Source organism: Balaenoptera musculus, chromosome 5, assembly GCF_009873245.2.
Source record: "Balaenoptera musculus isolate JJ_BM4_2016_0621 chromosome 5, mBalMus1.pri.v3, whole genome shotgun sequence".
NCBI classification, from domain to species: domain Eukaryota; kingdom Metazoa; phylum Chordata; class Mammalia; order Artiodactyla; family Balaenopteridae; genus Balaenoptera; species Balaenoptera musculus.
Window position 1 is genome coordinate 22,714,484 of NC_045789.1, and position 23,090 is coordinate 22,737,573.

A 23,090-nucleotide genomic window follows, 5' to 3' on the forward strand; every position below is an offset into this window, starting at 1 on the left:
GGGGTGGGATTGGCCCTCCCTGATGACGCCCACCCCCAGGGACTACTGCCGGGCACCTGCCCTGTGTGACTGCCGCAAACACAGCTCACCTGATCTGCATGCAGCAGGGTACCCTACAAGCAGCCTATGTCACGTCGTCCAAAGCCAGGCTAGGCAACTTGGCAGCTGGGTGAGACCGGGCAACTCACTTAACCTCTCTGAACCTTGCTGTCTCTTCCGTGAAATGGTAACGAGAGTGACTACTTCCCAGGGATCATATGAAGAGTACATGTGACAAGGGAAAACACTAGCACATAGAAAGCCCTGCTTACGTGTTAGGCACTGCTATGACGACCAGTCTCTGAGTACATATCATCCCCATTTTCCAGACGAGGAAACAGGTTCTGAGAGGTTCTGCATCACTAGGAAGTAGGAGAGAGAAGGTGCTACCTCACAGGCTGTCTGGGAAGTCCTCCAGCAGAGACGCACCCCCTCCCTATGGCCCTCCTTCCCTTCGTTCACCATTTCAGCAGACATCCCTGGTTTGGGAAGGAGGGAAAGTACATGGGTTTGAAAACCAGGCAGACAGCGTTCGGATCACGGTTCCTGCGCTCCTGGCATGACTGAGTCTCTGCTCCTCCCTGCCCTGGGGGTCCCGGCACAGTGGGGAGGCCTGCGGTCCAGGGCTGCCTGGGCTTGGGGTGAGTCTGGCCCATTCTGGGGCTCAGTCTGGGGAGCCGCTTGTCCTCAGACATAAACCACATTTTCCATTGTCAGTTTCCTTGGTCACAAGGCTGCTATTTTGATGTCCCTTCTGCCCCTTTTTGTGTCTGCCATTTAATTGGCTCCAAACCTGGCAAACAGGTGATTTATTGGCCCCTGGTATTCCACTCCCTCCTAAACCTACAACCAACAGGCATGGACTTAACCTGCCCAGAACAAACCTGGGCCTCCGGAGCCTGTCCTCCCTCCCTCCCTGGAGGGCACCTCAGCTGCGTACCTCACCACGACCCTGGAATTCAGCCTTGCGTCATTCTCCCTCCGCTTCCCATCTCAGCTGCAGCCTCTCTCCCCCGGGCGGCTCCCCTCACCTGGAGCACCTGGATGGAAAGTGCTGATCAGCCCTCGCCCCTGCCCTCAGGCCGCAGACGGCCCAAGGCTTCCTGTCACTCCGGTCCTGCAGGCTGGGCTCTGGCACACCAACTGTCCCAGGCGCGGCCCTCCTCTGGGTGTTCCGGAGGCGCCTCCAGCTTTAGCTCAGCACAGATCCCCCTACAGACACCCTCCCACAGCCCTTTGCCCAGCTTCTTTCCCAGCACATCACACGCCCTTTCCTTAGGCTAAGGAGGTGGCTGATGGGAGTGGAAAAGAGCTTGGACTCCCAAATCTTCGAGACCTGGCTCAGCTCCCAGCTCTGAGCCAGCTGCACAGTTTTAAGCCGAATGGGGAGACTGGCAGCTGGTGTCAGATCCTGCTGCAGGGTAAGTGGTAGCCCTCCAAAAAGATACATTCGTGCCAGACCCTGAAACCTGTCAAGGAGGTCTGTGAGATGTAATTAAGTTACGGATCTTGGGGTGAGGTCGTTACAACAGGAAGGAGAGGGAGATCTGAGACCCGGGGAGAATGCCATGTGACGACGAGGCAGAGACCCAGGTGATGGGTCTACAAGCCCCAGGGAAAGAGCAGTTCTGTCCGTGCGTGTCACCGTCCACCCCTCCTTTTGGACGAGATCGCTCTGTCCCACATTCGCGGCAGCCCTGCCGTATCATCCTGGTGAAAAATGACCCGGCCACACACAGATGAGGGGCTGCCTGACACAGATGATGACAAGGTCGTGCTGGAGTGCCAGGCACAGCCCCCAACAAATAAAACCTGGCAGCAAGACTCTGGCCTGATGCTCGGCTGAGCTTCGTGATTCAAGTCTGACAGGTACACAGCAAGAGCCACCATCTAACCACCCCCCCCAGGGCGCTCCTCACCCCACGTCAGGGCAGCGGGCGGGACGCAGGACGCGCTGGGCTTGGAGCCTGAAGACTTGCCACTTTAGGGAGGGCCACGATGTGCCCGGGTGTGTGCAGAGTATTCTCTACAATGAGGAGGCACACATCCTGCACCCCCCCACCCCCCAGCTGCACTGGACACATAGAGAAACTGAGGCATGGGAGGGAAAGGACGTCTCTTAATGACCCACGGCTCGAAAGGGAAATCCAAGCGTGCCCTGTTTCCACGCTCTTTGTACAATGCTCTGTTGCCTCCCTCTGACAACCACGTTGATTTCACCCAGGCTCAGTTTCTTCATCTGTGAAATGGGGAGGCTGAGCCTGTGTTATAAGGTCATTCTGAGAAGAGCAAGTTTAAATGGAAAGAAACCCACAAGACCAGTTTGGAGGCTCAAAATCATTACACAAATGTTAGATGTTATTGCCATGTCTCTCACAGGAGGCAGAAGAGGGTGGGAGATTGCACGCTCTGGTCAAAATCCTGACCTCACCACATACTGGTGAAGACGGCGGGCAAGTTACATGTCCTCCCTGGGCCTCCATTTCCTTGTCTGTAAAATGGGCCTAACGAGGGCACCTTCTGTGGCTTGTGGCTTGTGCCTTGGTGCAGACTGGCTGAGATGATACGAAGGTTTTAGAATTTACTTGGCCCCTGGCGAGTCCTCCAGAAATGTCATTACAGTATTCTTACTGTCACCTTGGGGACCTCTGGGGTTCACAAACCTCCTTGTCCCGATGGAGCAAAACTCGGATGAGGAACAAATTCAGCTCCCTCAATTTGCAGCGTCTGAAATGCACAAAGCTCAGAAAGTAAGGTTCAGAAAGGTTAAGTAACTAGTCTGAGGCCACACAGCATCAGCAGCAGAGCTGTGTTGACTCCAAGCCTGTCTGACTCAGAGCCCCGTGCCCAAATGCTTCTGATGTGTGCCAACAGAACATCCAGTTCCAAACCTTTGCACCACAGGCCACTTTGCTGCACAGCTCCTGTGGGTGACCGACTGTCCGACGTGTGCATCTCCTGACACGTAGCAGGTTGCATTCCGCTAACAGGAAACTACGATTCACATTAGCTACTGTCAATTAGGCACCTACTCTGCCTAATTGATGGTAGTAGCTCCTTTACTTGCTTTAATACATATAACATCATGAAAAAACCCATGGCACAATTTTCTTTGTTCATCCAATATCCATCATCCCGTTCTTCTTTACTCACAGAACCCCAATTTTGTTTGGGGTGCCTGAAAAAACAACCTTCCCAGAATCCTTTACAACTAGTGTGAGACAGAGGTAAAAATTGCTGAGGGGTTGGGAGGGGTCTTCCAGAAAGCTTTTTAAAAGGGACCAACTTCAGATCCTTTGTCCCTTCCTCCTTTCTCCTTGTGATATGAACAGGCACACAGAGATGCAGCAGCCATTTTGTCACCATGAGGCAACAAGCAGGAGGACAAAGGTTGCCCACCCATCATGGCAAAGTGGAAAAGTGGAAAGAGTAAGGGTGCCTGGTGGCATAGCTGAGCCTCCTCCCCAGCCCTAGACAACACCCCGGGCCTCTTGTTGCTGGAATGAATAAACCTCTTTACGATTGGTTGGTAGGCAGTGGAAGGAAGGCCTTTGGCTATGTGCTGTCCTCTGGAGTGGGTCCTTGTTAACCTCCATGTAGCCGTCCCTGTCCCTTACCCCGCTAAGGTTCCTCTACCCTAGCTGCCAGGTACTGGCGTCTGCTGTGTGTGGCCAGACATTCCCTCATCTTTCAGGGCATCTGGTTGGCCAGTGGCCTTGCGTTGGTCCCCTCTGCCACTGCCCTTGGCAGGCTCCTAACCCCAGGCTTCTTGCTCTCCCTGGCCCACTCGGCATGTCCCTTGTCGAGGTGCAGAGAAACTTCTGGGTCCTACTGACCATGTAGTGAGGGGCCGTGCTTATGCCTCCCCTCTGAGGTTTCTGTCTGAGTGGAGGGAGCTCCCTAGGGAGGCGCACCTGGCCTCTTCCTGCCCTGCTACCCTCCCCCTGCCCCCAGGAAGGAGGGGGGGCCATCTCTTGGGTTACAGTGAGTACTAGCCCCTCCCCTGACCATCTCTGTCCGCCGTAAGAGGCCCAAAGGAAGCCTGCGTTTGGCTCCGCTCCTCTGGGTGCGAGATTTTCAGTGGACGTGCCATGCGCGGCACTGTGCACGTCTGGGTAGGTAACGTTGGTGCAGGATAGGTGACGCCATTGCGCCAGACACCTTCCAAGCCATGCCTTCCAATACCACATAGGTTAGGAAGGTGCTATTCAGTTCTTCACTCTTATAGGCTGAATTGTGCCCCCCAAATTCGTAAGTCCAAGTCCTAACTCCTATCACCTCAGAATGTGACTGTATTTGGAGAGAGGATCTTTGAAGAGGTCATTAAGGTAATGAGGTCATTGGGGTAGGTCCTATCCAATCTGACGGGTTTTTATAAGAGGAGATTAGGACACAGACACAGGCAGAGGGACAACCACATGAGGACACAAGGAGAAGACAGCTGGGCTCCAAGCCCTCACGCTTCCCCACTGCATCTGCCCCTGAAGCTCTTCCAGGAATGCCCGCCCCTGTGCTGTGCTCCTGGGCCCCATGGTTGCCGAAGCATGATGGGGCACTGTGTGTAGGCAGGCTCACTCGCGGATGCAGACCGGGCATTGAGTTCTGTGCAAGCGCAGGCCCAGCGACCAGCTGGTGGGACGTGTCAGCAGTGGCTCTACCATGAATGGAGGCGCTAGGTGACCCCTGGGTGCACAGGTTTCTGATGCCAGAGGAGGGTCACTGATGAGTCAGTCATCACAGGGTGATGCTCTCGTGTGTACGTCATTGCCACCGTGGGTTCCTGTCCCACCTCCGGACTTAGATGTCGTGGACCGAACTCGGTTTGGAAAAGAATTTCCAGACACAAGGCAGAATGTAAAGAAGATAGAATTTATTAGAGGGAAGGGTCGCTGCCAGAACAGCAGGCCGACTTCCTAGTCGTCTGGGAGAGTTGAGCCCGAACATGGGCTATTGATCAGTTTTTATAGCCAGAAAACAAAGGAATGGTCCGAGGTGAAAATTTCGTTTACTGATTGGTCGAGGCACATATACCTTCTTTCTGTAGGGTGGGAGTGGGACAGGCCAGATGCCTTTCCTTATTTGGGACAGGTCCCGTTGCCCAGGTGGGTGTCACCCAGGTGGGCGTCACCCAGGTGGGCTCAGGAATTTCGTAACCATCGCAACATGGTGGGGAGGGCGATTAAGAGTCTGGTAGGGGGTGTAACGCTCAAAGTTTTTCAGGCAGGGTTGTCCTTTGTCCTTGAAGCACCATTGTCCTTGGAGCCCCACACTGGATGCCACCAAGGTGACACAGCACAGGCAAGAACAGCCAGGACTGCAGAGACTGGAGCAACTTATTTCTTCATCGAACTTTCATTGAGGAAGGACCGCGTGCCAAGCAGAGGTCCAGGAGCTGCGTGTCTGGAGCAGAGGTGGGCCCTCATTTCCCCTTTCACCTGCTGCGAGCATCTGCGGTGCACTGCACACAACCAGAGGGACGGACCTCAGCTGTAGAAGTACAGCCGGATCTCGGTCATGAGCTGCCCCTCCAAGATCTCCATGCCCAAGAAATCTCCAGATCAGCCTTCCACGCTGGCCCTGCGGTAGCCTCGGGCATAAACATGTAGTTATCAGAACTGGGGGCCTGGTCCATATCACCATTCACGTGGTACTCCATGAACTCCTGGGTCACGTGTACTGTTTGGTTACTCTGCAGAGGCAGGAATGAGAAAACAGTATTATTGTCGAGTACAATGTCTGCTGGGCGTCATCTTCATGATGGGAAGCAGGCTCACAGTATAACAGTGAAGAGCTAGATCGGGACTCCATGTTCGATCTGTTTCTTTGACTTTAACCTTTGCGATTTGTTGCTTTTGTTATTGTAATCATACACAATGGCCTGCCTCAGGGAACCCAGCCCCTCTGCCTGAAGGTTAAACTAAAATGCCTCTGTTCAGCTCCCAAGAAGACAATCTGACCCCGCCCACCTGTGGATGGCTGCAAGAAAGAAGAAATTAACACATCCCCTCATGGAGGCTGGCCATTCCAGAGGATATTTGCAAATCGTATGGCCTTTTTACTTCACTTCCTCATCTCCTCCCCCTGTCTGTGCTATAAAAGAAACTGGCATCCAAACCCTGATAAGATGGTTTTTCAGAGACACTAGTCTGTCATCTTCTCGGTCTGCCGGCTCTCCGGATAAAGTCGTCTTCCTTGTCTCAACACCTCGTCCCTGATTCACTGGCCTGTTGTGCTGCGAGCAGAGTGAGATCTCAACACCTCGTCCCTGATTCACTGGCCTGTTGTGCTGCGAGCAGAGTGAGATTGGACTCGGTGACAAGGTGACAACAACACCTCTATTCGGACACCAGTAGGCTTGGTTCCAACAGCCTGGAACCAAGAGTGAACAAAAATAACCTCCTCAGAGCCTAAGTGACAGTTATGAGGTCACTCGATGAAGCTCACGCACTTGGTTTGGAGAAAAACCCTCTGGACCCACCCAGGGCCTATGTGGCGTCAGATTCCTTCCCTGCCCAGGAGCAGATCCCAAAGGAGGAGGGGGACAGAGACTGCACAACAGGCTCCTGAGAGCATAAGCATGTATCACGGCTGCAGAGGATCCTCACCGGCCATCCCCAGTCATCCTAGAGGCTGGCGGGGGCCAACCCCCTCCTTTCAGGGGGTCCCCAAACCAGTACATCATGGACATTTGTCAGGCTGACTGGTGCTGTCCAGATGTCACGTGCCAGGGCCTCGACTCACTCATCCAATTCTTCTGACCCCTGTGGCAGGGATCATTGCCCCATCTCACAACTGAGACACACGAGACTTGGAGATACGACCTCACTTGCCCAAGATCCCACACCTAGGAAGGGCACAAGCCAGGACTCAGATTCAGTTCCAAATCCACATTCTTTACTCACTTCATTATGTTAGGACTTTGGGTTAGGATACCATGGGATATCCTAGGCTCGGAGCCTTGGACACACGGATTTGGATTATACACCTGGGTGTGGTCTAAGCTAAGACACAGCGATGCATTCGTATCCGGCCTGGTCCTGTCTAGTGGCAGAAGATGAAGAAGCAACGCCTCTGTACCACTTTGGGGATTTCTGTAGGGCTGTTGTGAGGTCATGGAAGGAAGAGGAGGCATCGGAGGAGGGCCCTGCTCAGCTCCTTGGAGGTGGAGAGGAAAGAATCCTTTTCCTTAGTCCGTGTGCATTGGTCAGCTGATAACAATTTGTCCCATTACAGCTGATGCTAATTTTGTTCACTTGATTCAGGGGCTATTTGCCAGATTCCTGGACTGAAAAGTTACTAATTTTCCAATTATCCTTAATAGGGTCTTGGAGGGATTTACTGAGAGATGTGCGTAAACCACCGCATTTCATGTGAATACTCTCCCTGTCTACTTCATTTCCCTTTACATGTAGATTGCTTTGGAAAATGAAGGCTCTCACCTTTGTTCAGGCTTTTGTGAGTGAATGTTCTGTAAGTTTCCATTTCATTCCACAGTCATGTCACAGTTACTCTCTTGTTCATTGCTTTTTGCATCTCCAGGAAAAGAAAACAGGAGTCCTATAGTATATATGCAAGTATCCTCAAATGTTATAATATAATCAGTACAAATGAGAAATGAAATCATTTCAAGGAAATAGAGGTTTGCTGCTGCAAAAAAAACCTTCACAGCATTTCATCTTGTCCTTCTCACTTCTTGAGTTGATCCGCATCTTTCACTTTAGAACAGTAATCATTCTAGATATTTAAAATGAAATAAGATATTGTTGCCCATATCTTAAAATCGGATATCCATTCCTTATTTTTGATTGAGTAGTACTTGGAAATAGAATTAACGATCTGCAAATTAGAAATGCTTCCTAAGTGTTTTAAAGGGTTTGTCAGGAAACACTATTTGGTGAAATAATTTTCTATAACTTACAATGTCCTCTCTTCTCTACTGAACACAGGACTGAATGGGAAATTGTAGGATCCCTGGGATGAGTCATGTTCCTTTTTTTAATAAACAGGTCTTGCTGTCTCTAAGCTGAACCTGGTCACCTTTTTGGGACAAAGGAAAGAGCCCTGAGATGTGAAGAAAAGGAGACAAGAGTCACACCCAGGTAGGTGGGAATGAATAAAGCAGATATTACAGGGGTGACGTCCAAAGGTGAAGGAGGAAGCTAGGCTTTAAAATGTTGTTTGGGAAGCTCTGCTTTAATGGAAATTATTTTGAGAAGCCTATGTTATGTCTCTTGCTGTTACAGAGGTACCACTCCTGCTCCACTCGTATCATGCTCCTAAATCCACTAAGGATTTTCCTTTTGCTCCAGTGATCTTCCCTGGCAATCAGAGTGAGAGCCAAAGGCCTCCCCATGGCCAGTGAGGGTCTGTATGTTCTGACTCTTCTTCCATTGCTTATGGGGGCCTGGGAAAATCTGTGCACATGCAGAGTTCTCTTATGGAGTTTATGTGAGTTTCTCCTCCCTTATCTCTGGAGGCACTTGTCTCCTAGAGACACCTACACATTCCACTACAACACTGGGAACATGAGATTCAAGTCTATGTAGAGCAGGTTTCCCCATGGACCAGACCCCGTACTAGGTCCTCAGAAATGAACCTGGGAGCCTCACAGCGTTTACCCTGGCCTCACGATAGAATAACCTGGGCCACTTCATTAAGATAGCATTGATCTTGGGCCCCACCAAAGACTAATTGACAGACTCTGTGGGGGTGGGACACAGGGGATGGCAGTTCTAAATAATACATGAATGATCCCAAAGGGGAGTCAAGGCTGAAAAGGACTTTGGTGAACACTGCTCATCAGAATTTCCTGTCTCTACAAATCACTTATGGATCCCTTTAAAAACAGACACTGGGGCCCCCACTCGGATATCATGACTCTCCAAGTCTGGGATGAAGGTCATGAATTTGCAGTTTGAGCGGCCACTGAAGTTGCTTCCCCCAGACCTCATTTCCAGCAGCATTAATCTAGAGAAATCAAGAACAGCGCCTGAGTGCCGTATACACAACCACCCTATCTGAACACAGATACTGCTTGTTCCCAGTGAAGACCACCGACAACTTCTGAAAAGATGACATTCTCTGCTCGCCACTTGCAAATTGAGTGGGGAGTAGAGGAAGCAGTGGGGTCTGAACAAGACTGTTATGCAGAAACAACATTTATTCATTCTTGAAAGGAATGCGTCATGAGGACCTACTGCACGCTCACAGGTATGAGAGGCCGCACTGTGTTCAAGACACTGTGCCAAGATGCTCACGTTATGAGAGGTGATTGTAATCTTCTGGGAACTGGGTATTCTATGCTCATCTTTCCCAGGAGGATTTAGATGTCGGGCTTGCCTTCCTGGGAGTAGAGATTATCGTCTCTTCTCATTCATTATCCAGATGATAAAGATAAAATCCACCCACCAAATTTCATGTCCTTTGCTCTCCTTTTCTGAGTCTGAGCATCAGAAGTTGTGAATGCCAGATCCATTCACGAATGTGGCAGAGTCTCCAGGAACTCTGGTCTCTGAGCTACTCTGAAAAGGATGACAAAGGAATGCGGGCAGAGCCATGGCAGGACTTTGTTTTTTTGGGTGTTTAAGTGGTTATTTTAAACGGAATCTGAATTGACATTTCCTATTAAGCTCTGCAAGTGTGATTTTGGAAGAGGGACTATATTCTGGGTGGAAATTCTGGAGCGGCAGAGCTGTGTCCGCAATGTTAAGCCTGAAGTATGTGACGGGAATCTGCGGCATCAGATGGGCTGCTCGAGAGGTGGGACTGATGGGTGCCTTTTGCGTTTATATTACTCAGGGCGATTCTGGGGGGCCAGTGCCTGATTCCAGACTGCTCTTGGGTCATATGCATTGTTGGAAGTACTAGATTCAAGTCCTTATGAGTTTCCCTGCGTTCCCTGTGTGTGCCTGTGTGAAAGTTTGGGTTAAAGAAAAGGCAAAAAAGGGAAGGGTGGTCAAAAACCCAGGAGTGGATGTCCCTGGTGGTCTAGTGGTTAAGACTCCTCGCTTCCACTGTAGGGGCCTGGGTTCGATCCCTGGTCGGGGAAGTTCCGCGTGCTGTGCGGTGCAACCAAAACAACAAACAGAACAACAACAACAGCACAACCCCCTGGGGGTCACAGCACAGGGCAGAGGGAGAACTGGTCTGTGCTACACACTGTGGTACCAGCTTGCCTGAATTGCGAACTGAGGTGTGTGGGCTTCATCAAAATGGGACTCAAGACTGGTGACCTTGAGCCCCTGGCCGGTGAAGGCAGGAGCCTGTGACCGGGTGTTTTGGCCCTGGGAGGGGCTGGGGTGTGCCCGAAGTCCTCTGTGCCCTGCTCAGCACGTGGTGGCAGACTCTGACAGCACAGGCACTGTGGTGTTGCTATCAGGGGGGAAGTCTGGTCAAGTGAGGGCCTAGCTGTGCTGGTGTGCAGCCGACATGAGTGAATGCGGGCAGGGAGAGGTGGGGAGCGGCTTCACACCGAGCCCTCAGGCCGCGCTGCACCCGAGTGAGTTGTTTAGGGACTAGATGAGGAAAGCGCTCAAAATGAAATGGGGCGCTGGTGTTAAAATATTAATTTATGCACATTCCAGTTTTCCGGGGTTAATTTGAGCGTACCTCTATTCAGTTCCAGCAGCCTCAAATCAAAGGTGGTTAGCAGCAATTTATCTGCAGAAACTAGGGGAGAGGCTTTTCTAGAGAAGACACCCAATCAAAGCAAGGATAATAGTTGATGGTATCTTAACCAGTCATCTTGGTGTTGGAAAGCCTCGTTGGCTGTGTGGTTGATTGTTCTTAATTTATTTTCTCAGATTAATGTGCCTTGACTCTGGATTAAGTTTTGCTTCAATAGGCCACCAAAGCATGAGAGTCACCTCAGCCTAATGGCCTCCTTGTTTAATTACTTTAACACTGGAGATGCAGTAGGTGGGCTATTATGCTTTTCATCCATTTGCAAGGTAATTTAGCAACTGTCCACCTAATGTAGAAATGCACAGCCATGTTGGTGCAACAATTTCATGTCCCAGAACCACCCAGATAAGCCACATGTGTAGAAATCAAAGATCCACATTCTGTGATAGCAGGAGAAAAATACATGCAACCATGTACATGCAAAACTAGGGAGTGTTTCAGTAAAGCCATTTTACTCATAATTACCATGGAACATGATGTTGTGTGTTTGGGAATGCAGGAAATCCATTTCTACTTGTGTGAGAATATCACCTTCATATGTCATTGGTTAAGGAAAGCAATTTGATTGACAGAAAGTTTGATTTCACAATATGTATGTCAATATTGAACCATGTACATAATATTTTACTGTTGGTGTACATGCAGATGTGTATTATACAATCTCAAATGTAGTTTTTTACACATGGAAATTGCATAGCAAGGAGGATATACTTGGAACTGATGATGTTACATCTGGAGATAAAATTTTATTGCTTCTGGGGGGTGGTTAATGAATGGACATTTTTACTTGATTTTATTGTTTAAATATTTTATGATTTCATATTTTATAATGTTTATTATTTCATAATTAAATTTGTTCCTATGCCTAGTAGTTTTCTATCACTGCTATAACATATAACCACACAATTAGTAGTTTCAAAAACACTCTACACTTCATAAGTTAGAAATCCAGTGGTCTTGGCTGGTCTTTCTGTTTAGGGTCTTACAGGGTCAAATATCAGGGTTTCATGAGGCATAGGATCTTATCTGCAGCTTCCAGGGGAGAATCCACTTCCAGGACCATTCAGGTGCTAGGCAGAATCCATTTCATTCTGGTGGTGTCCATGTGACCCCTCCATGGTCACACTTGCATCCGGTGTCCCTAAAGGAGAGAAGAAATACTGTGTCATTGCTTTACTCATTTGTTTCTCTAATTCTTTACTGTGTGTTCAGTTGAAGGGATCATCGCAAGTATTTTATGTAAGTAAGGTTATTACTTCAAGGTCTCAAACTAGAAACTGTTCACAATTAGGTTATGATTTGAATGCAAATCATGGAATTAGTGAATAGGAGAAAAAATTAGTGACCCTGAATCCACCCACTGCAACTACCATCACCCCACCTCCATCCCTTGACTCCATCATTCTCTGTTCCTTGTTGTGACCTCAATCTCTCCACCTGTGTGACCTTTAGATATCTCTAGAACTAATTCTTCCCCTTCTAGGCTTCTTTATTGCCCTCCCACGTCCATCCTGTGCATTTTAGACCTCCATCCCCATGAAAACTCTCTCCCCCAGGATGCCAGGCTCTCAGCCCAACCTTCCTTCCCTTTATTGCTCCCAAGCCTTTTATCCTTCGTATCCTCCTTCTCCCTTGCCCTTTATCCCCCCCTCATTCCAATGACTTCAGCCCATATCTCGTGTCCTGTATGTCTAATGCCCTCAGATGATCCAGTCATCAGTTATCAAATGTCCTTAGTTTCCTCATGACCCTGCAGCCATTTCCCCCAACCCTATAATTCCCAACTCTGCAATTTCCTCTGCAATTTTCTGGAATAGTTTGAGAAGAATAGGTGTTAACTCTTCTCTAAATGTTTGGCAGATTCATTTGTGACACCGTCTGCTCCTGGACTTTCGTTTGTTGGAAGTTTTTCTTTTTTTTTTTAAATAACTCATTCAATTTCATTATTGGTAATTCATCTAATTATATTTTCTATATTTCTTCCTCTTTCAGTCTTGGGAGATTGTACATTTCTAAGAATTTGTCCATTTCTTCGAGGTTGTCCATTTTATTAGCATATACTTGTTCATAGTAGTCTCATTCTCATTGGTACTTCTCGGTGTCAGTTGTACCTTCCGTTTTTCACATCTGATTTTATTGATTTGGGTCCTCTCTGTTTTTTGTTTTTTTTAATGAGTCTGGCTAAATTTATTTACCTTTCCAAAGAACCAGCTCTTAGTTTCATTGATCTTTTCTACTGATTTTTAGTCTCTATTTTATTTATTTCTGTTCTAATATTTATGATTTTTTTTAAAAAACATTTTTTACTAACTTTGAGCTTTGTTCTTTTTCTAGCTCCTTTGGGTGTAAGGTTAGGTTGTATAGTTGAGATTTTTCTTGTTTCCTATGATAAGTTTGTTTCACTGTAAACTTCCTCTTTAGAACTGCTTTTGCTGCATCCTGTAGATTTGGATTGTTGTGTTTTCATTTTCATTTGTCTCCAGGTACTTTTTTATTTCCTCTTTGTTTCTTCAGTGATCCATTTGTTGTTTAGTAGCATATTGTTTAACCTCTACGAGTTTGTGGGGTTTTTTGCAATTATTTTCTTATAGTCAATTTGTAGTCTCATAGCACTGTGTTTGGAAAATATACTTGATATGATTTCAATTTTCTTAAATTTCCTGAGGGTTGTTTTGAGGCCTAGCATGTGATCTATCCTGGAGAAATTTCCATGTGCACTTGAAATGGAAGTGTATTCTGATGCTTTTGGATGGAATGTGCCCCCCCCATATATATATATCTCCATCCATCTGGTCTAAAGTGTCATTTAAGGCCAGAGTTTCCTTATTGATTTTCTGTCTGGATGACATGTTCATTGTTATAAGTGGGGTTTTAAAGTTCCCTACTTTTATTGTGTTACTGTCAATTTCTCCCTGTATGTCAATTAATATTTGCTTTATGTATTTATGTGCTCCTATGTTGGGTGTATAAATACTTACCATTGTTATATCTTCTTCTTGGATTGATCCCTTGATCATTATGTAGTGTCCTTCTTTTTCTCTTGTAACAGTCCTTATTTTAAACTCTAATTTGTCTGGGAGTTCCCTGGTGGTCCAGTGGTTAGGACTCGGCTTTCATTGCCAGCCCAGGTTCAGTCCCTGATTGGGGAACTAAGATCCTGCAAACTGCACGGCCAAAAAAAAAAGGCAATTTAAAAAATCACCAGAAGGTTAAAAACATTGGTATGTGGAGCATGAAACACTTATTGGGGTATACTAAAAGATTCCAAAAACTGAAAATGGAACTACCGTATGACCCAGTGATTCCACTCCTGGGGAGATATCCAAAAATACCCCAAACACTCTTGCAAAAAGATACACGCACCCCAGTGTTCATAGCAGCACTATTTACAATTGCCATGATATAAGAGCAACCTCAGTGTCCAGCAACTGATGAATGGATAAAGAACAGGTGGTATGTATATATATATATATATATAAAAAAATATTACTCAGCTATGAAAATATAAAATTTTGCCATTTGCAGCAACATGGATGGACTTGGAGGACATTATGCTAAGTGAGATAAGTCAGACAGAGAAAGGAAAATACTGTATGATATCACTTATATGTGGAATCTAAAAATGCAACAAACTAGTGAATATAATAACAAAAAAAAATCAGATTCACAGATACAGAGAACAAACTAGTGGTGACCAGTGGGGAGGTGGGAGGGGTACTATAGGGGTTGGGGAGGGGGAGGTAGAAACTCTTGGTTGTAGGACAGGCTCAAGGATGTATTGTACAACATGGGGGAAATAGCCAATATTTTATAATGAATGTAAATGGAAAGTAACCTTTAAAAATTGCATTAAAAATTTTTTAAAATAAAATAAATAAAAATTTTAAAAGATTCAATATTCTCAAAGAATATTTGAAAAATGGATATGCATGTCTCTAATTTTTACCTTAATGAATGCACTTTAAAGATGTGAGAAAGTATAAATACGTGACAGTGGTGGGGGGAGAACAAACTGTGGCACCACAGTTTATAACACACACACATAGACACACACGCAATCAACAAAAGATTCTGATCTGTTGATTCAGTTATAGGTGCTTTATTAACATAGATCACAGCGGTCTTTGTGAATCATCAAACATGCATTCATGGCATCATTTTCAAAGGCTTCTGTCCATTCCCAACACAAAATGTTAATCCACCCTCCACTGCTGCCTTTGGTTTGTTTTCAGAGATTTGTTCTCAATCTGTGATGAAAACAACTCCGTGCTCTGAATCTTTGGGGTACGGAGTCTCAGCTGCCCTGAGGACAGGTGGTCACGCCCTGCTCCCGAGTACTCCTGCTGGGCAGGTGGGCCCTGAGAGGAGAGGGGGGCTAAAGAACCTGAGGACTAAGGGTATCTTTGGGTAGATTTCTAAGGGCCACCCCTCACACCACCCACCATGTGATTTCCACCAACCCAGCAGCGTGTCCCCTAGGCAACAGCAAGGCCACACCTGTTCCAGAAGGAGCTCAGCCCCTAGGAATCAGTCCCAGGGAACCTGCACTTCTGGAAGTTCTTACCCCAAACCTTCACGCTACTCAGTGGTCTCAGGTGTGCTATGCCAGAGAGCTCTAGCTCAGTGCTACTGAATACGGGTCTGACAGAGTAATATTGGCCCCAACAAAAAGCTTAAAGATGTCATTTCATGAGCCTCACAGGAGAATCATAATTAAGAGTGGGGCCTGGGTTCCCCCCAAATTTGTAAGCACTTTAAAGCTTTGGAAGAAATGTTTGCTCCGTGGCTCCCATGCAGTTTCTCATTAGTATTACATGATGAGTATTTAGCAATAACCTCACCTGTGCCCTCCCACAGAGTCTGTTGATCTGGGTGGGAGCATCTGTGTTGTTTTAACTCTAGGTCATTCTAAGGTTAGTCCCGGTTTAAGCACGAGGGCTGCTTGGGTACCTTGATGAGAGTTGCTTCCAGTCTTTGGTCCTTTTGCCCTTGGGGAGGCATCAACGTCTGCTCTACATGGGGTTGGAAGGAGTGGGGCAGTGTAGCCCACTTGCTCTAGGCTGTAGCAGAGTTTCTGGGCATCTGTGTGAGGGGAGAGCACGTGTAGACAGGAAAGAAAAAGCTCACAGTGTGGTCTCCACGCAGGAGCTCATTGTTCCTGAATCTCTCTTTTTTCTGAAGGTTGGCATTTCAGCGTTTCAAGGTCTTTTGCCTGCAGGTATGGTGGGAACAGGTGAAGGAGCTGTGCTGATGCCGTTGAAGGCATATTCTCAAGATGCTGATGTGATTCCTCAACGTGATATCAATGAGAAAATGACCAAGAGCAGGAGGAAGAAGAGGACGAAATGGCAGTTTCTCAGGTAAATGTCCTGTCCTGGGTCAGAGGCTGTGTCTGCTTTTCCTCCTGAAATGTCATGGATTGAGAACCTGCAAACCTTTCATTTTCTACTTCTGATGTCCTCCCTAGCAAGGTTGTTTTCAACTACTTGTTTTTTTCCTTCTTATGATAGTCAAAGTCAGCTCTTCAAAATATTTCTCCCCTGTTTTCCAGAGCCTTTTCCCCATTGTCTGCATCCAGGCTCCCTATAGAGCACAGAGAATTCTCTCCATGAATTAATGACCTTCAACTATCGAAATTCCTATTCCTTTTGTGAAAGATCAACATGGGAAGGCATTAGTATCCAAAATTCCCTATGGGATAATTTCAGATGTTGAGATATTAGTGAAGAAGGGGAAATGGAATGATTAATGTACATCTGAATGCAACATCAACTTATCACAACAGGATTAAGAAAATGCACTTTTAAGTAGGATGGCATTAGTGGTCCAGATAACTCAAAGTTCTGAAAAAAAAGTAATTAGGAGAGATTTGCTCTGTATATTGATAAGAAAGACTATTTAAATACAATATTAGAGTCAGAGAACATGGTAGGTACATGTAGACTGAAATTTGCTTAAACTGACATTTTTTTCATGATAGATTCAGATTATGATTTTCTTATGTATTTTGCCCAGAATACCACAGAGTGATAATGTTTTGTGTGCTTCAGTCACCTGATAATCATTTGTCCCATTACACCTGATGTTCACTGGTTCAGGTGCTTTCTGCAAGATTCCTCCTCTATGAAGTTTATATGTTTTTATCTTTAGTAAGGGTTTGGTGTGATTCGCTGAGAAATGTGCATAAACCATCATGGTAAACCTGCAAACTCCCATTTCTTTTTAGTTTTCCTCTGCTTGTAGTTTGCTTTAGAAAGTGAACATTGCCACCTTTGTTTATTAAAGATATTGGCTTTTCAAGTGGAGTCTGTAATCAGTCAAGGCTTGCTCTTGTAAGTTTCCATGATACTCCACACTCATGCAACAGACATACGGTTCTTTATCACTTCTTTGCATTTTCCAAAAAGTTTACAAGGACCATATTATTAATGTATGCTGTTGTGTTAAATTTCTGAAATATAGCCCAACTCAAATGATAAATATTTTCAAAGACATCAAAGATTCAGAACCCCTCACTCTAACTTCTTTTATATCATTGTGTCTCCCCTAGTGTATTTATAAAATGCAAATTGTATCATCCACAAATAGATTCATAAGATATATCCAGTTAAAAGTAATTCGTATTAATTCTTCTTTAAAAGTTTGGTAGAATTCACCAGTGAAGCTGTCTAGTCTTGGTACTTTTTTGTTGGGAGGTTTTTGAGAACTCCTTAACAGTAGTCAGTCTCCTTAACAGTAATTTGGTCTGTTCAGATTGTCTTCTTTCTTCATTATTCAGTCTTTTTATTTAGTACTTTTAAATTTTTTCCTTGGCCCACTGATTCTTAATTTTGTTTAATTTCCATATATTTGTAAATTTTCCAGACTCTGTCCTGTTGTTCATTTCTGGTTTCTTACCATTGTGGTTGAAAAATACTATGTAAGTGAAGTAAGTCAGAAAGAGAAAGGCAAATACTGTACGATATTACTTCTATGTGGAATCTAAAATGACACAAATGAACCTATCTGTGAAACAGAAACAGAATCACAGACATAGATAACTGACTGGTGGTTGCCAAGGGGGAGGGGTTTGTGGGACAGATGGAGTGGGAGGTTGGATTTAGCAGATGTAAGATTTTATATATAGAATAGATAAAACAACAAGGTCCTACTGTATAGCACAGAGAACTATATTCAGTATTGTATGATAAACCATAATGGAAAAGAATATTTAAAAATATAAAAATATTTTAAAAAGAATGTGTGTGTGTATATATATATATATATATATATATATGTATAACTGAATCACTAAAAAAAATGCTTAGTATGATATCAGCCTTCTTAAATTTGTTAAGACTTGTTTAATGACCCATCACATGATCTGTCCTGGAGAATGTTCAACGTGCAGTAGAGAAGAATATGTATTCTGCTGCTGTTGGATGGACTGTTCTGTTTTTGTCTGTTAAGTACATTTGGTCTAATGTATTATTCAAGTTCAATACTTCCTTATTGATTTTCTTTCTGGATGATCTATTCATTGTTGAATGGTGGGTATTAAGGATCCCTACACTTTTTTTGTATTGTCTGTTTCTCTCTTCAATCTGTTAGTATTTGCTTAATACATTAAGGTCCTCCACTGTTGGGTGCATATTTATTTGAGTGTTGTCTTCTTGATGAATTGACATCATTATATAATGACCTTAAATTTTTTATTGTTGCAGCTTTTGCCTTAAAGTCTACTTTGTCTGGTATTTTGTCTAGTATAACTCTAGCTACCACTGCTTTCTTTTGGTTTCCACTTGTATGGAATATCTTGTTCTAAAGCTTCACTCTGAGCCTAATTTGTGTTTTTAACACTGAAGTGTTCTAAAGCTTCACTCTGAGCCAAATTTGTGTTTTTAACATTGAAGTGAATCTCTGATAGGCAGCATATAGTTTGATCTTGTAATTTTTTTTTCTAATTTTTATGGAGTATAGTTGATTTACAATGTTGTGTTAGTTTCAGGTATACAGCAAAGTGAATCATTTATTCATATACATATATCCACTTTTTTTAAAGATTCTTTTCCCATATAGGCTGATCTTGTATTTTTATCTATCTAGCCACTCTATGACTTTTGACTAGAGAATTTAATTTATTTTTGTTTACAGTAATTATTGATAGGTAAGAACTTACCAATGCCATCTTATTGTTTCCTGGATGCTTTGTTGTTTCTTGTTCCTTTTTTCCTCTTTCGTTGCCTTTCTTTGTGAATTAGTGATACTCTGCAGTGGTATGTTATGATTTCCTTCTCTTTATATTTTCTGAATCTACTATAGGTTTTTGCTTTGTGGTTCCATGAGGCTCACAGAAAATGTCTTATAGATACAACAGTCTATTTTATGTTGATAACAATTTAACTTCCATCAGACACAAAAAATCTACTCGTTTACTCCTGTCTGTGAATTTTTGCATATGGTATTACAATTTACCTCTTTGAATATTGTTTATGCATTAAAATTTTTATACCTGCAATTATTTTAATAATCTCATCCTTTAACCTTTATACTAAATTTAACTGGTTAACACACCACCATATCACACTATTAAAGTATTCTTACCTTAACTGTATACTTACATTTACAACTCTATGGTGTATTTTCATGGTATTATTTAGTGTCCTTTTATTTTAGCTTGAGGAACTCTTTTAGAATTTCTCCTAAGACAGATCTAGTGATGATGAACTCCCTCAGCTTTTGTTTTATGAAAAGAGTTTTTTATCTCTTCATTTAAGGACAATTATGGTGGATAGGATATGCTTGGTTGGCAGTTTTTCTTTTCTTTTCTTTTTTATTGAGCAATTTGAATATATCATCCCACTCTCTCCTGGCCTGTGAGGTTTCTGCTGCAAAATCAACTTTTAATCTTATGAGGGTTCTCTTGTAAGTTATAAGCTTCTCTCCTCTAGTTGTGTTTAAGATTCCTTGTTTTTGAGAGTTGACAGTTTTACTCTAACATGTTTTGGAGAATAATTTTTTTTTTTTTTTTTGAGTTAAGTTCGTCTGGTGCCCTATGAGCTTCATGAACTTGGATATCCAAATCTCTCCCGAGATTTGGAAAGGTCGCAGCCACTATTTATTTAAAAAAGCCTTCTGTCTCTATCTTTTCCCTTTAAGACTCCATAATTCACAGAATGTTTCTTTTGTTGGTATCTATAGATCACATAGTCATTCTTCAACTCTTTTTATCTTTGCTCTCCTCTGAGTGTATATTTTCAACTTACTGTCTGCTAACTCACAGAAAATTTCTTCTGCTTGATCTGTTTGTTTATTTTCAAATTTATCCATTTATCTTTGGCTGCATTGGGTCTTCGCTGCTGCGCGCGGGCTTTTCTCTAGTTGCGGCGAGCAGGGGCTACTCTTCATTGGGGTGTGCGGGCTTCTCATTGCGGTGGCTTCTCTTGCTGCGGAGCATGGGCTCTAGGTGCGCGGGCTTCAGTAGTTGTGGCTCGTGGGCTCTAGAGCACAGGCTCAGCAGTTGTGGCGCACGGGCTTAGTTGCTCCGCGGCATGTGGGATCTTCCCGGACCAGGGCTTGAACCTGTGTCCCCTGCATTGGCAGGCGGATTCTTAACCACTGCACCACCAGGGAAGCCCTCTTGATCTGTTTAGATATTGATGATGCTTATTGTGTTTCTTTTATTTTTCTTGTAATATATTGAACATATAATATTATTTGAATTTAAGGTGTACAGCATGGTGATTTAATACATTTACATATTATACTATGATTGCCATTGTAGCAGTAAGTATCACCGCTATCATGTCACATAATCATTATTTTTTTATTGTGTTTGGAAAAATTAAGATCTTGTCTATTAGCAAGTTTGATCATAATACGATACCATTGTTTATGTTCACTATACATCAGATCTTTAAGAATTATTTACTATTTGTTAATGTTTGTACCCTTAAACAACATCTCTCCTATTCCCCACACCTCAGGCCCTGGTAACCAACATTCTACTCTTTGTTTTTATGAGTTTGGCTTTTTTTAAAATTTTATTTTACATATAAATGATATCACATAGTATTTGTCTTTCTCTTTTTGACTTATCTCAGCATAATTTACCCAAGGTACATCAATGTAAAAAATGGTAGAACTTCCTTCTTTCTAATGGCTGAATAATATTCATTGTGTGTATGTATATATAGGTATAGCTATCACATCTTTCTTATCCATTCATCTGTTGATTATAACCTAGGTTGATTCCATATCTTGGCTATTGTGGATAATGCTGCAGTAAATATGGGGGTGCATATATCTTTTCAAATTAGTGCTTTTATTTTCTTTGGATAAATACCAGAAAGTGGAATTGCTGAATCATATAATAGATCTATTTTTACTTTTTTGAGAAACCTTCATATTGTTTTCCATAGTGGCTGCAAAAATTATATCCCCACTAACATTTCACTTGTTCCCATTTGTCCACATCCTTGCCAATGCTTATCTCTTGCCTTTTTGACGATAGCCATTCTGACAGGTGTGAGAAAATAACTTATTGTGGTTTTGATTTGCATTATACTGATGATTAGTCATGTGGAGCACATTTTCATATGACTATTGGCCATCTGTTTGCTTTTTTTGGAAAAAAAAATTATTTCCTTTACCCATCCGTACTTTGGATTATATGTTTTCTTGTGGCATTTTATGAGTTTTTTAAAATGTATTTTGATTGTATGCCCCTTATCAAATATATGGTTTGCATTTTTTCCCATTTAGTAGGTTGACTTTTCATTTTGTTGATTGTTTATTTTGTTGCACAGAAGCTTTTAAGTTTGATTCATTCTTGGTTGTTGTTTTTTGCATTTGTTTTTTGTACTTTTAGTGTCATATCCAAAAAACAATCATCAAAACCAATGTGGAGACGTTTCTTATGTTCTCTTTTAGAACTTTTATGGTATTAAGTCTTAGGTTCAAATCTTTGATCCATCTTGCGTTAATTCTTGGGAGTGGTTTAAGACAAGAGTCCAATTTTTTTGCTTGTGTTTATCTAGGTTTTACAGGTTTTCAAACACCATTTATTGAAGACACTATTATTTCCTTGTGGTTGTTCTTGGCTACCTTGTCAAAAATTAGTTAACCTTATATGTAGGGGTTTATTTCTGGGCTCTCTATTCTGTCCCATTGGTCTGGGTGTCTATTTTGATGCCAGCACCATACTGTTTTAATTAATATAGATTGTAGTAGGGTTTGAGTTAGGAACTGCGATGTCTCTGGTTTTGTTCTTCTTTCTCAGGATTGTTTTGGCTATTTACTTCTTTTCTGGTTCCATAGAAAGTTTAGAATTGATTTTTCTATTTCTGTGGAGAATGCCATTGGATTTTTTTTTAACATCTTTATTGGAGTATAATTGTTTTACAATGCTGTGTTAGTTTCTGCTATATAACAAAGTGAATCAGCTATACATAAACATATATCCCCATATCTCCTCCCTCTTGCGTCTCCCTCCCACCCTCCCTATCCCACCCGTCTAGGTGGACACAAAGCACCGAGCTGATCTCCCTGTGCTATGCGGCTGCTTCCCACTAGCTATCTATTTTACATTTGGTAGTGTATATATGTCCATGCCCCACTCTTACTTCTTCCCAACTTGCCCTTCCCCTCCCCATATCCTCAAGTCCATTCTCTATGTCTGTGTCTTTATTCCTGTCCTGCCCCTAGGTTCTTCAGAACCATTTTTTTTTTAAGATTCCATATATATATGTTAGCATATGGTATTTGTTTTTCTCTTTCTGACTGTAGCTCTATTTACAATAGCAAGGACATGGAAGCAATCTAAGTGTCCATCGACAGATGACTGGATAAAGAAGATGTGGCACATACATACAATGGGATATTACTCAGCCATAAAAAGAAACGAAATTGAGTTATTTGTAGTGAGGTGGATGGGCCATTGGATTTTTCAGAGAGATTTCTTTGAATCTACCAATGGCGGGCATTGAGATAAATACTTTTTAATCTTAGAAATTCTCTGATCAATGAACATAGGATATCTTCCCATTTGTTAGTATCTTCAGTTTATTTTATCAATGTCTTATAGTGTTCATAAGTAGAGACTTTTCACCAACTTCGTTAACTTTTTTCCGAAGTATCTTATTTTTGATGTTATTGTAAATTGGTTTATTTTTTCAGATGTTTTAGTACTTGTGTATAGAAATACAACTGATGATGTATGTTGATTTTATATACTGCAATTTTACCTACTTTGTTGATTAGTTACAACATTTTGGGATTCCTTGGGATTTCTTATATACAAAATCATACCATCTTCAAATAATGAGAATTTTTGTTCTTCCTTTATGATTTGGGTGCCTTTCTTTGTCTTGCCTGATTGCCCCAGCTAA